Source organism: Idiotropiscis lumnitzeri, chromosome 1 (assembly GCF_059441095.1).
Source record: "Idiotropiscis lumnitzeri isolate Australia: NSW breed Sydney's pygmy pipehorse chromosome 1, RoL_Ilum_1.0, whole genome shotgun sequence".
In the NCBI taxonomy this organism is placed as follows: domain Eukaryota; kingdom Metazoa; phylum Chordata; class Actinopteri; order Syngnathiformes; family Syngnathidae; genus Idiotropiscis; species Idiotropiscis lumnitzeri.
Window position 1 is genome coordinate 47260562 of NC_142391.1, and position 14645 is coordinate 47275206.

Below are 14645 nucleotides of genomic sequence, written 5' to 3' on the forward strand. Positions count from 1 at the left end.
AAAATCTACCTTATATTTGTTCGGATGAGTGTTTAGGCCTTGAGGATGTCACAATATGAAAGTCTTTCGCCTTCTTCAGAGTGTCACATGATGGTGTCTTGTGACCCGTCTTTATCAGCTGATGGTCCATGAGGGCGTGACTTACCTGTCACAAGAATGAAGGCAAGTCACGCCCCCCGCTGTCCGTTCACTCCGCCAAGATGCTGCTCCAGGTGGTAGAGAGGATGAAGGCTCCCTTGTCTCTGTTCATGGTTTTTATGCCTCGCTTGCAGATCTCAATGGCCTCTCTGATCCAGCGCTGTTGTTTGTTCTCTTCGTTGCGGATGACCCTGCCCTTCTCCCGGTCCATGATGTGGTTTTCCCTTTTGCAGTGGTCAGTGATTGCTGATTTGTAATATTCATGTTGTGCTTGTTCTTTTACTGCTCTGATTTTTCATTTTTTTGACAGGTAAGTCACACCCTCATGGAACATCAGCTGATAAAGACGGGTCTCAAGACACCATCATGCGACACTCTGAAGAAGGCGAAAGACTCGCCGAAACATGTCAGGTAAAAAATTAACCTAAAACATAATTGTCTGCTTTTAATGAATCTGTCAAATATCAATAATAAGAAGACAAAATGAACCTAATACAAATAAATGAATGCTTAATAACTCCCCTGCACATGCTCCTAAAAATCCAAACCTTCACCTGTAAATAAAACGTCCCGACCTGAAGACATCTTAATGTTATTATTTTGTTATACACACAGCGCCGCCAAGTGGAATCAAAAATGTGTTTTTATTTTAATTTTCACATACTGCACGGTGCCCTTTTGACGAATCCGACTGAAAATTTGTCAGAAAAGACTCAAGACAATGATCTTACTCTCTGCCGAATTTTGTGACGTTTTGGCAAAAGGCGTGGCTATTACGGTGCTGAAAAGTCCGATTGTACTTTGTGGCAAAAAAAGCTCCGGCAACATGACTCAGATGATCCTATCTTCTCGAAGTTGTACACATTTGAGGATACTTCAGCCCTGAAGACATCTACCAACTTATTTTTCATCGTAGTAGTAGCGCCACCAACTGGTAAAAGCTAATACAAATTATTTTCTTGGATGTTTTTCTCCGTGCAACTCAACAAGGTCGCCCTCATATATGCTCGGATGACTGTTTCGGCCATGAGGATGTCACAATACGAAATTCATCCTTTTTCGTGAAAAGTTGTGGGAGTGGCATTGCACTGTTCGGCAATAAAACAACGCTGATTATGAGGTTCTAAATATGAACGACAACTCGTGAAACTTTACACACACATCAGGCAGAGCAAATTTATCAATATTTTATACGTTAGTTGTGCAGCTTTTTTGAAATGGCTCGCCATGGCCCTCGAGAAATGTTCAAAAAAGCAGCCCTGGTTGAGTGTTTCACCTCGCTTTTTGTAAATTTTATGGAGTACAGTGAACCCTCGGTTATCGCGGTTAATGGGGACCGAGACCACCCGCGAAAACTGAAAATCCGCGAAGTAGCGGCGCACCTTCAAAAATGCTTAAAAAAAAAAAATACAATAAATATAATAAATATATATATATATATATATATATATATATATATATATATATATATATATATATATATATATATATATATATATATATATATATATATATATATATATATATATATATATATATATATATATATATATATATATATATATATATATATATATATATATATATATATATATATATATATATATGTATATATATATATATATATATATATATATATGGCTGAGTGGTCTAAGGCGCCGCGTTCAGGACCCAGTCTCCCCAGGAGGCCTGGGTTCGAATCTCGAATTTCCCCATTGTGGGACTAATAAAGGGAATATTATTATTATTATATATATTATTATATATATATATATATCTATAAACATATATATATATATACGGGGAGAGAGAGAGTGAAATTCATGTTATTACAAAAAAAACAAATTATTATTAAAACGTATTATTTTTTTATTCCCCAGCCATTCTTTTTGTATTTATTTAATTATTCCGACTATTACCTGCTGGTACGCCGTCCGGTGTGCCCTGTGAAATGAAAGGTGCCATTCTTTATTTATTTATTTATTTATTCATTTATTCATTCATAACTGACAGCTTCGCGCTCCGCTCGTGCCCGGGCGGAAGAGGTGCTCCAATTCGGCTTTACTGTGACACACGCCCACCCTCCTCCCCCGGAGCTTCCATTCGGTTAAACTTAGGGGCCGCTTGGCACCGCCCGTGCCCGGGGAAGGTGCTCCTCTTCGGCTTACTGTGTCGCGAGCATGCCCTCCTCCTCCGGAGCTTCCATTCGGTTAAACTTAGGGGCCGCTTGGAACCGCCCGTGCCCGGGGAAGGTGCTCCTCTTCGGCTTACTGTGACGCGAGCATGCCCTCCTCCACCGGAGCTTCCATTCGGTTAAACTTAGGGGCCGCTTGGCACCGCCCGTGCCCGGGGAAGGTGCTCCTCTACGGCTTAACTGCCACGCACGCCGGCCGGAGCTCTGGTACGGTCCGAACCGCGCGAAACGTCGCCACCGATCGTGTCCGGGGGAACGTGCTCTTCTTCGTCCACTCTCCTCTTCGCCCACGCTCTTCTTCGGCGCACGCCGGCCGTCTAACCGCTCCAGCGCCCCGTCGTGCCGCTCAGCGAAACTACAATGCCCCCGAATATTTTTTATACCCGCGAAGCACTGAACCCGCGAAAGGTGAACCGCGAAGTAGCGAGGGTTCACTGTATGTATAAGACCAAGACCTACAAAAAAGTCTCTTCGAGCAATAAGCTAGGTTTTACAGGAAGTCGGCCATTTTGAATTTACTTAAAAGGGGGCGGGTCACCACAATGGACTTTGTGTAGAAATTATTATTGGGGCCCAAGCAGCGACCGCGGCGAGGTCCCTATTGTTTATGTAGAAATTATTATTAGGGCCCGAGCAGCGACCGCTACGAGGTCCCCATTGTTTTTGTGGAAATTATTATTATTATTATTATTATTAGGGCCCGAGCAAGTGACCGCTGCGAGGTCCCTATTGTTTTTGTAGAAAATATTATTACTTTTATTATTATTATTATTTTTATTAGGGCCTGAGCAGCGACCGCTGCGAAGTCCCTATTGTTTTTATAGAAATTATTATTATTATTATTTTTCCGATTGTTCGATTGCATTTTTGACCCCCGAAACATGCACAAAAATTCACCAAACTTGGCAGTCTCATCGGGCATGGCGAAAAATTTGATATTTTAACGTCTAATATGAACAGGAAGTGAGTTATGAATTTTTGAAAGTCCGACTTTTGCCCTTTTTTGCATGTTTACAGGGGTCATTCTTTTGCACCCTGATCCTAAAGGCTTCATCTGGTTGCCTTAAAATTCTGTCTGTAGCATCTTAAGACCTGGGACAAACACTGGGGCTAAAATTGGGGCTAAAATCTTTTGTTTCCGAAATACTATATGACGGGGGCGGGGCTTCAAAGTTTTCACTTAAGATTTCCTTCGCCGCAATGGACAAAATGCTTAATAACTCTCCTGCACATGCTGCTAAAAATCCAAAACTTCACATGTACATAAAGAGTCGGTACCTGAAGACATCTATATGTTTATATTCTGTTATACACCTTGCGCCAATCAATATCATTTTTTACATTTTGACGTACTGCACGGTGCCCTTTTAACGAATCCGATTGAAAATTGGCTAGAAAAGACTCAAGACATTGATCTTACTCTATCCCTATTTTTGTGACTTTCCTTCGAAGGGCGTGGCTATTACGGTGCCGCAGAGTCTGATTATTCTCCGTGGCAACAAAAGTTCCTGCAAAATGATTCAGATGATCCATCTTCTCGAAATTTTTCACATTTGAGGATATTCAGGCCCTGAAGATGGCTGCCAACTTCTTTTTGATCGCAGTGTTAGCGCCACCAACTGGTTAAAACAAATACAAATTATTTTCGTTGATTTTTTTCTCCGGGCAGGTTAACAAAATCTACCTTACATTTGCTCGGATGAGTGTTTAGGCCTTGAGGATGTCACAATACGAAAGTCTTTCGCCTTCTTCAGAGTGTCACATGATGGTGTCTTGTGGCCCGTCTTTATCAGCTGATTTTCCATGAGGGCGTGACTTACCTGTCACAAGAATGAAGGCAAGTCACGCCCCCCGCTGTCCGTTCACTCCGCCAAAATGCTGCTCCAGGTGGTAGAGAGGATGAAGGCTCCCTTGTCTCTGTTCATGGTTTTTATGCCTCGCTTGCAGATCTCAATGGCCTCTCTGATCCAGCGCTGTTGTTTGTTCTCTTCGGTGCGGATGACCCTGCCCTTCTCCCGGTCCATGATGTGGTTTTCCCTTTTGCAGTGGTCAGTGATTGCTGATTTGTAATTTTCATGTTGTGCTTGTTCTTTTACTGCTCTGATTTTTCATTTTTTTGACAGGTAAGTCACACCCTCATGGAACATCAGCTGATAAAGACGGGTCTCAAGACACCATCATGCGACACTCTGAAGAAGGCGAAAGACTCGCCGAAACATGTCAGGTAAAAAATTAACCTAAAACATAATTGTCTGCTTTTAATGAATCAGTCAAATATCAATAATAAGAAGACAAAATGAACCTAATACAAATAAATGAATGCTTAATAACTCCCCTGCACATGCTCCTAAAAATCCAAACCTTCACCTGTAAATAAAACGTCCCGACCTGAAGACATCTTAATGTTATTATTTTGTTATACACACAGCGCCGCCAAGTGGAATCAAAAATGTGTTTTTATTTTAATTTTCACGTACTGCACGGTGCCCTTTTGACGAATCCGACTGAAAATTAGTCAGAAAAGACTCAAGACAATGATCTTACTCTCTGCCGAATTTTGTGACGTTTTGGCAAAAGGCGTGGCTATTACGGTGCTGAAAAGTCCGATTGTACTCTGTGGCAACAAAAGCTCCGGCAACATGACTCAGATGATCCTATCTTCTCGAAGTTGTACACATTTGAGGATACTTCAGCCCTGAAGACATCTACCAACTTATTTTTCATCGTAGTAGTAGCGCCACCAACTGGTAAAAGCTAATACAAGTTATTTTCTTGGATGTTTTTCTCCGTGCAACTCAACAAAGGTCGCCCTCATATATGCTCGGAGGACTGTTTCGGCCATGAGGATGTCACAATATGAAATTCATCCTTTTTCGTGAAAAGTTGTGGGAGTGGCATTGCACTGTTCGGCAATAAAACAACGCTGATTATGAGGTTCTAAATATGAACGACAACTCGTGAAACTTGACACACACATCAGGCAGAGCAAATTTATCAATATTTTATACGTTAGTTGTGCAGCTTTTTTAAAATGGCTCGCAATGGCCCTCGAGAAATGTTCAAAAAAGCAGCCCTGGTGGAGTGTTTCACCTCGCTTTTTGTAAATTTTATGGAGTACAGTGAACCCTCGGTTATCGCGGTTAATGGGGACCGAGACCACCCGCGGAAACTGAAAATCCGCAAAGTAGCGGCGCACCTTCAAAAATGCTTAAAAAAAAATACAATATATATAATAAATATATATATATATATATATATATATATATATATATATATATATATATATATATACGGGGAGAGAGAGAGAGAGAGAGAGAGAGTGAAATTCATGTTATAACAAAAAAACCAAATTATTATTAAAACGTATTATTTTTTTATTCCCCAGCCATTCTTTTTGTATTTATTTAATTACTCCGACTTTTACCTGCTGGTACGCCGTCCGGTGTGCCCTGTGAAATGAAAGGTGGCATTCTTTATTTATTTATTTATTTATTCATTTATTCATTCATAACTGACAGCTTCGCGCTCCGTTCGTGCCCGGGCGGAAGAGGTGTTCCAATTCGGCTTAACTGTGACACACGCCCGCCCTCCTCCCCCGGAGCTTCCATTCGGTTAAACTTAGGGGCCGCTTGGCACCGCCCGTGCCCGGGGAAGGTGCTCCTCTTCGGCTTACTGTGACACGAGCATGCCCGCCTCCTCCGGAGCTTCCATTCGATTAAACTTAGGGGCCGCTTGGAACCGCCCGTGCCCGGCGAAGGTGCTCCTCTTCGGCTTACTGTGACGCGAGCATGCCCTCCTCCTCCGGAGCTTCCATTTGGTTAAACTTAGGGGCCGCTTGGAACCGCCCGTGCCTGGGGAAGGTGCTCCTCTTCGGCTTACTGTGACGCGAGCATGCCCTCCTCCTCCGGAGCTTCCATTTGGTTAAACTTTGGGGCCGCTTGGCACCGCCCGTGCCCGGGGAAGGTGCTCCTCTACGGCTTAACTGCCACGCACGCCGGCCGGAGCTCTGGTACGGTCCGAACCGCGCGAAACGTCGCCACCGATCGTGTCCGGGGGAACGTGCTCTTCTTCGTCCACTCTCCTCTTCGCCCACGCTCTTCTTCGGCGCACGCCGGCCGTCTAACCGCTCCAGCGCCCGTCGTGCCGCTCGGCGAAACTACAATGCCCCCGAATATTTTTTATACCCGCGAAGCACTGAACCCGCGAAAGGTGAACTGCGAAGTAGCGAGGGTTCACTGTATGTATAAGACCAAGACCTACAAAAAAGTCTCTTGGAGCAATGAGCTAGGTTTTACAGGAAGTCGGCCATTTTGAATTTACTTAAAAGGGGCGGGTCACCACAATGGACTTTGTGTAGAAATTATCATTGGGGCCCGAGCAGCGACCGCGGCGAGGTCCCTATTGTTTATGGAGAAATTATTATTAGGGCCCGAGCAGCGACCGCTACGAGGTCCCCATTGTTTTTGTGGAAATTATTATTATTATTATTATTAGGGCCCGAGCAGTGACCGCTGCGAGGTCCCTATTGTTTTTCTAGAAATTGTTATTAGGGCCCGAGCTGCGACGGCTGCGAGGTCCCTATTGTTTTTGTAGAAAATATTATTACTTTTATTATTATTATTATTATTATTATTAGGGCCTGAGCAGCGACCGCTGCGAAGTCCCTGTTGTTTTTGTAGAAATTATTATTATTATTATTTTTCCGATTGTTCGATTGCATTTTTGACCCCGAAACATGCACAAAAACTCACCAAACTTGGCAGTCTCATCGGGCATGGCGAGAAATTTGATATTTTAAAGGTCTAATATGAACAGGAAGTGAGTTATGAATTTTTGAAAGTCCGACTTTTGCCCTTTTTTGCATGTTTACAGGGGTCATTCTTTTGCACCCTGATCCTAAAGGCTTCATCTGATTGCCTTAAAATTCTGTCTGTAGCATCTTAAGACCTGGGACAAACACTGGGGCTAAAATTGGGGCTAAAATCTTTTGTTTCCGAAATACTATATGACGGGGGCGGGGCTTCAAAGTTTTCACTTAAGATTTCCTTCGCCGCAATGGACAAAATGCTCAATAACTCTCCTGCACATGCTGCTAAAAATCCAAAACTTCACATGTACATAAAGAGTCGGTACCTGAAGACATCTATATGTTTATACTCTGTTATACACCTTGCGCCAATCAATATAATTTTTTACATTTTGACGTACTGCACGGTGCCCTTTTAACGAATCCGATTGAAAATTGGCTAGAAAAGACTCAAGACATTGATCTTACTCTATCCCTATTTTTGTGACTTTCCTTCGAAGGGCGTGGCTATTACGGTGCCGCAGAGTCTGATTATTCTCCGTGGCAACAAAAGTTCCTGCAAAATGATTCAGATGATCCATCTTCTCGAAATTTTTCACATTTGAGGATATTCAGGCCCTGAAGACGGCTGCCAACTTATTTTTGATCGCAGTGGTAGCGCCACCAACTGGTTAAAACAAATACAAATTATTTTCGTTGATTTTTTTCTCCGGGCAGGTTAACAAAATCTACCTTATATTTGCTCGGATGAGTGTTTAGGCCTTGAGGATGTCACAATACGAAAGTCTTTCGCCTTCTTCAGAGTGTCACATGATGGTGTCTTGTGACCCGTCTTTATCAGCTGATGTTCCATGAGGGCGTGACTTACCTGTCACAAGAATGAAGGCAAGTCACGCCCCCCGCTGTCCGTTCACTCCGCCAAGATGCTGCTCCAGGTGGTAGAGAGGATGAAGGCTCCCTTGTCTCTGTTCATGGTTTTTATGCCTCGCTTGCAGATCTCAATGGCCTCTCTGATCCAGCGCTGTTGTTTGTTCTCTTCGGTGCGGATGACCCTGCCCTTCTCCCGGTCCATGATGTGGTTTTCCCTTTTGCAGTGGTCAGTGATTGCTGATTTGTAATGTTCATGTTGTGCTTGTTCTTTTACTGCTCTGATTTTTCATTTTTTTGACAGGTAAGTCACACCCACATGGAACATTAGCTGATAAAGACGGGTCTCAAGACACCATCATGCGACAGTCTGAAGAAGGCGAAAGACTCGCCGAAACATGTCAGGTAAAAAATTAACCTAAAACATAATTGTCTGCTTTTAATGAATCAGTCAAATATCAATAATAAGAAGACAAAATGAACCTAATACAAATAAATGAATGCTTAATAACGCCCCTGCACATGCTCCTAAAAATCCAAACCTTCACCTGTAAATAAAACGTCCCGACCTGAAGACATCTTAATGTTATTATTTTGTTATACACACAGCGCCGCCAAGTGGAATCAAAAATGTGTTTTTATTTTAATTTTCACGTACTGCACGGTGCCCTTTTGACGAATCCGACTGAAAATTAGTCAGAAAAGACTCAAGACAATGATCTTACTCTCTGCCGAATTTTGTGACGTTTTGGCAAAAGGCGTGGCTATTACGGTGCTGAAAAGTCCGATTGTACTCTGTGGCAAAAAAAGCTCCGGCAACATGACTCAGATGATCCTATCTTCTCGAAGTTGTACACATTTGAGGATACTTCAGCCCTGAAGACATCTACCAACTTATTTTTCATCGTAGTAGTAGCGCCACCAACTGGTAAAAGCTAATACAAGTTATTTTCTTGGATGTTTTTCTCCGTGCAACTCAACAAAGGTCGCCCTCATATATGCTCGGAGGACTGTTTCGGCCATGAGGATGTCACAATATGAAATTCATCCTTTTTCGTGAAAAGTTGTGGGAGTGGCATTGCACTGTTCGGCAATAAAACAACGCTGATTATGAGGTTCTAAATATGAACGACAACTCGTGAAACTTGACACACACATCAGGCAGAGCAAATTTATCAATATTTTATACGTTAGTTGTGCAGCTTTTTTAAAATGGCTCGCAATGGCCCTCGAGAAATGTTCAAAAAAGCAGCCCTGGTTGAGTGTTTCACCTCGCTTTTTGTAAATTTTATGGAGTACAGTGAACCCTCGGTTATCGCGGTTAATGGGGACCGAGACCACCCGCGGAAACTGAAAATCCGCAAAGTAGCGGCGCACCTTCAAAAATGCTTAAAAAAAAATACAATATATATAATAAATATATATATATATATATATATATATATATATACCATATATACGGGGAGAGAGAGAGAGAGAGAGAGAGAGTGAAATTCATGTTATAACAAAAAAACCAAATTAATATTAAAACGTATTATTTTTTTATTCCCCAGCCATTCTTTTTGTATTTATTTAATTACTCCGACTTTTACCTGCTGGTACGCCGTCCGGTGTGCCCTGTGAAATGAAAGGTGGCATTCTTTATTTATTTATTTATTTATTCATTTATTCATTCATAACTGACAGCTTCGCGCTCCGTTCGTGCCCGGGCGGAAGAGGTGTTCCAATTCGGCTTAACTGTGACACACGCCCGCCCTCCTCCCCCGGAGCTTCCATTCGGTTAAACTTAGGGGCCGCTTGGCACCGCCCGTGCCCGGGGAAGGTGCTCCTCTTCGGCTTACTGTGACACGAGCATGCCCGCCTCCTCCGGAGCTTCCATTCGATTAAACTTAGGGGCCGCTTGGAACCGCCCGTGCCCGGCGAAGGTGCTCCTCTTCGGCTTACTGTGACGCGAGCATGCCCTCCTCCTCCGGAGCTTCCATTTGGTTAAACTTAGGGGCCGCTTGGAACCGCCCGTGCCTGGGGAAGGTGCTCCTCTTCGGCTTACTGTGACGCGAGCATGCCCTCCTCCTCCGGAGCTTCCATTCGGTTAAACTTAGGGGCCGCTTGGCACCGCCGTGCCCGGGGAAGGTGCTCCTCTTCGGCTTACTGTGTCGCGAGCATGCCCTCCTCCTCCGGAGCTTCCATTCGGTTAAACTTAGGGGCCGCTTGGAACCGCCCGTGCCCGGGGAAGGTGCTCCTCTTCGGCTTACTGTGATGCGAGCATGCCCTCCTCCTCCGGAGCTTCCATTCCATTAAACTTAGGGGCCGCTTGGCACCGCCCGTGCCCGGGGAAGGTGCTCCTCTACGGCTTAACTGCCACGCACGCCGGCCGGAGCTCTGGTACGGTCCGAACCGCGCGAAACGTCGCCACCGATCGTGTCCGGGGGAACGTGCTCTTCTTCGTCCACTCTCCTCTTCGCCCACGCTCTTCTTCGGCGCACGCCGGCCGTCTAACCGCTCCAGCGCCCCGTCGTGCCGCTCGGCGAAACTACAATGCCCCCGAATATTTTTTATGCCCGCGAAGCACTGAACCCGCGAAAGGTGAACCGCGAAGTAGCGAGGGTTCACTGTATGTATAAGACCAAGACCTACAAAAAAGTCTCTTGGAGCAATGAGCTAGGTTTTACAGGAAGTCGGCCATTTTGAATTTACTTAAAAGGGGGCGGGTCACCACAATGGACTTTGTGTAGAAATTATTATTGGGGCCCGAGCAGCGACCGCGGCGAGGTCCCTATTGTTTATGTAGAAATTATTATTAGGGCCCGAGCAGCGACCGCTACGAGGTCCCCATTGTTTTTGTGGAAATTATTATTATTAATATTATTAGGGCCCGAGCAGTGACCGCTGCGAGGTCCCTATTGTTATTAGGGCCCGAGCTGCGACGGCTGCGAAGTCCCTATTGTTTTTGTAGAAAATATTATTATTATTATTTTTCCGATTGTTCGATCGCATTTTTGACCCCCGAAACATGCACAAAAATTCACCAAACTTGGCAGTCTCATCGGGCATGGCGAAAAATTTGATATTTTAACGTCTAATATGAACAGGAAGTGAGTTATGAATTTTTGAAAGTCCGACTTTTGCCCTTTTTTGCATGTTTACAGGGGTCATTCTTTTGCACCCTGATCCTAAAGGCTTCATCTGATTGCCTTAAAATTCTGTCTGTAGCATCTTAAGACCTGGGACAAACACTGGGGCTAAAATTTTTTGTTTCCGAAATACTATATGAAGGGGGGCGGGGCTTCGAAGTTTTCACTTAAGATTTCCTTCGCCGCAATGGACAAAATGCTTAATAACTCTCCTGCACATGCTGCTAAAAATCCAAAACTTCACATGTACATAAAGAGTCGGTACCTGAAGACATCTATATGTTTATATTCAGTTATACACCTTGCGCCAATCAATATCATTTTTTACATTTTGACGTACTGCACGGTGCCCTTTTAACGAATCCGATTGAAAATTGGCTAGAAAAGACTCAAGACATTGATCTTACTCTATCCCTATTTTTGTGACTTTCCTTCGAAGGGCGTGGCTATTACGGTGCCGCAGAGTCTGATTAATCTCCGTGGCAACAAAAGTTCCTGCAAAATGATTCAGATGATCCATCTTCTCGAAATTTTTCACATTTGAGGATATTCAGGCCCTGAAGACGGCTGCCAACTTATTTTTGATCGCAGTGGTAGCGCCACCAACTGGTTAAAACAAATACAAATTATTTTCGTTGATGTTTTTCTCCGGGCAGGTTAACAAAATCTACCTTATATTTGCTCGGATGAGTGTTTAGGCCTTGAGGATGTCACAATACGAAAGTCTTTCGCCTTCTTCAGAGTGTCACATGATGGTGTCTTGTGACCCGTCTTTATCAGCTGATGTTCCATGAGGGCGTGACTTACCTGTCACAAGAATGAAGGCAAGTCACGCCCCCCGCTGTCCGTTCACTCCGCCAAGATGCTGCTCCAGGTGGTAGAGAGGATGAAGGCTCCCTTGTCTCTGTTCATGGTTTTTATGCCTCGCTTGCAGATCTCAATGGCCTCTCTGATCCAGCGCTGTTGTTTGTTCTCTTCGGTGCGGATGACCCTGCCCTTCTCCCGGTCCATGATGTGGTTTTCCCTTTTGCAGTGGTCAGTGATTGCTGATTTGTAATGTTCATGTTGTGCTTGTTCTTTTACTGCTATGATTTTTCATTTTTTTGACAGGTAAGTCACACCCTCATGGAACATCAGCTGATAAAGACGGGTCTCAAGACACCATCATGCGACACTCTGAAGAAGGCGAAAGACTCGCCGAAACATGTCAGGTAAAAAATTTACCTAAAACATAATTGTCTGCTTTTAATGAATCTGTCAAATATCAATAATAAGAAGACAAAATGAACCTAATACAAATAAATGAATGCTTAATAACTCCCCTGCACATGCTCCTAAAAATCCAAACCTTCACCTGTAAATAAAATGTCCCGACCTGAAGACATCTTAATGTTATTATTTTGTTATACACACAGCGCTGCCAAGTGGAATAAAAAATTTGTTTTTATTTTAATTTTCACGTACTGCACGGTGCCCTTTTGACGAATCCGACTGAAAATTAGTCAGAAAAGACTCAAGACAATGATCTTACTCTCTGCCGAGTTTTGTGACGTTTTGGCAAAAGGCGTGGCTATTACGGTGCTGAAAAGTCCGATTGTACTTTGTGGCAACAAAAGCTCCGGCAACATGACTGAGATGATCCTATCTTCTCGAAGTTGTACACATTTGAGGATACTTCAACCCTGAAGACATCTACCAACCTATTTTTCATCGTAGTAGTAGCGCCACCAACTGGTAAAAGCTAATACAAGTTATTTTCTTGGATGTTTTTCTCCGTGCAACTCAACAAGGTCGCCCTCATATATGCTCGGAGGACTGTTTCGTCCATGAGGATGTCACAATACGAAATTCATCCTTTTTCGTGAAAAGTTGTGGGAGTGGCATTGCACTGTTCGGCAATAAAACAACGCTGATTATGAGGTTCTAAATATGAACGACAACTCGTGAAACTTGACACACACATCAGGCAGAGCAAATTTATCAATATTTTATACGTTAGTTGTGCAGCTTTTTTTAAATGGCTCGCCATGGCCCTCGAGAAATGTTCAAAAAAGCAGCCCTGGTTGAGTGTTTCACCTCGCTTTTTGTAAATTTTATGGAGTACAGTGAACCCTCGGTTGTCGCGGTTAATGGGGACCGAGACCACCCGCGGAAACTGAAAATCCGCGAAGTAGCGGCGCACCTTCAAAAATGCTTAAAAAAAAATACAATATATATAATAAATATATATATATATATATATATATATATATATATATATATATATATATATACAGAGAGAGAGAGAGAGTGAAATTCATGTTATAACAAAAAAACCAAATTATTATTAAAACGTATTATTTTTTTATTCCCCAGCCATTCTTTTTGTATTTATTTAATTACTCCGACTATTACCTGCTGGTACGCCGTCCGGTGTGCCCTGTGAAATGAAAGGTGGCATTCTTTATTTATTTATTTATTTATTCATTTATTCATTCATAACTGACAGCTTCGCGCTCCGTTCGTGCCCGGGCGGAAGAGGTGTTCCAATTCGGCTTAACTGTGACACACGCCCGCCCTCCTTCCATTCGGTTAAACTTAGGGGCCGCTTGGCACCGCCCGTGCCCGGGGAAGGTGCTCCTCTTCGGCTTACTGTGACGCGAGCATGCCCGCCTCCTCCGGAGCTTCCATTCGGTTAAACTTAGGGGCCGCTTGGAACCGCCCGTGCCCGGCGAAGGTGCTCCTCTTCGGCTTACTGTGACGCGAGCATGCCCTCCTCCTCCGGAGCTTCCATTTGGTTAAACTTAGGGGCCGCTTGGAACCGCCCGTGCCCGGGGAAGGTGCTCCTCTTCGGCTTACTGTGACGCGAGCATGCCCTCCTCCTCCGGAGCTTCCATTCGGTTAAACTTCGGGGCCGCTTGGCACCGCCCGTGCCCGGGGAAGGTGCTCCTCTACGGCTTAACTGCCACGCACGCCGGCCGGAGCTCTGGTACGGTCCGAACCGCGCGAAACGTCGCCACCGATCGTGTCCGGGGGAACGTGCTCTTCTTCGTCCACTCTCCTCTTCGCCCACGCTCTTCTTCGGCGCACGCCGGCCGTCTAACCGCTCCAGCGCCTGTCGTGCCGCTCGGCGAAACTACAATGCCCCCGAATATTTTTTATACCCGCGAAGCACTGAACCCGCGAAAGGTGAACCGCGAAGTAGCGAGGGTTCACTGTATGTATAAGACCAAGACCTACAAAAAAGTCTCTTGGAGCAATGAGCTAGGTTTTACAGGAAGTCGGCCATTTTGAATTTACTTAAAAGGGGCGGGTCACCACAATGGACTTTGTGTAGAAATTATTATTGGGGCCCGAGCAGCGACCGCGGCGAGGTCCCTATTGTTTATGTAGAAATTATTATTAGGGCCCGAGCAGCGACCGCTACGAGGTCCCCATTGTTTTTGTGGTAATTATTATTATTATTATTATTAGGGCCCGAGCAGTGACCGCTGCGAGGTCCCAATTGTTTTTCTAGAAATTGTTATTA

At 44.2% G+C, this 14645-nt stretch overlaps 2 long non-coding RNA genes across 2 annotated transcripts in view; both read left to right on the forward strand.

The window, feature by feature from the left end:
- LOC148344819 (uncharacterized) overlaps window positions 1–14645 on the forward strand; it is an 81700-nt gene that overhangs the window by 3256 nt on the left and 63799 nt on the right. The gene's annotated exons all lie outside the window — the stretch shown is intronic.
- LOC148344820 (uncharacterized) lies at window positions 276–4370 on the forward strand. The gene is made up of 3 exons (XR_015844731.1): window positions 276–373; window positions 449–549; window positions 4280–4370. It is a non-coding gene; the product is annotated as an uncharacterized LOC148344820 (long non-coding RNA).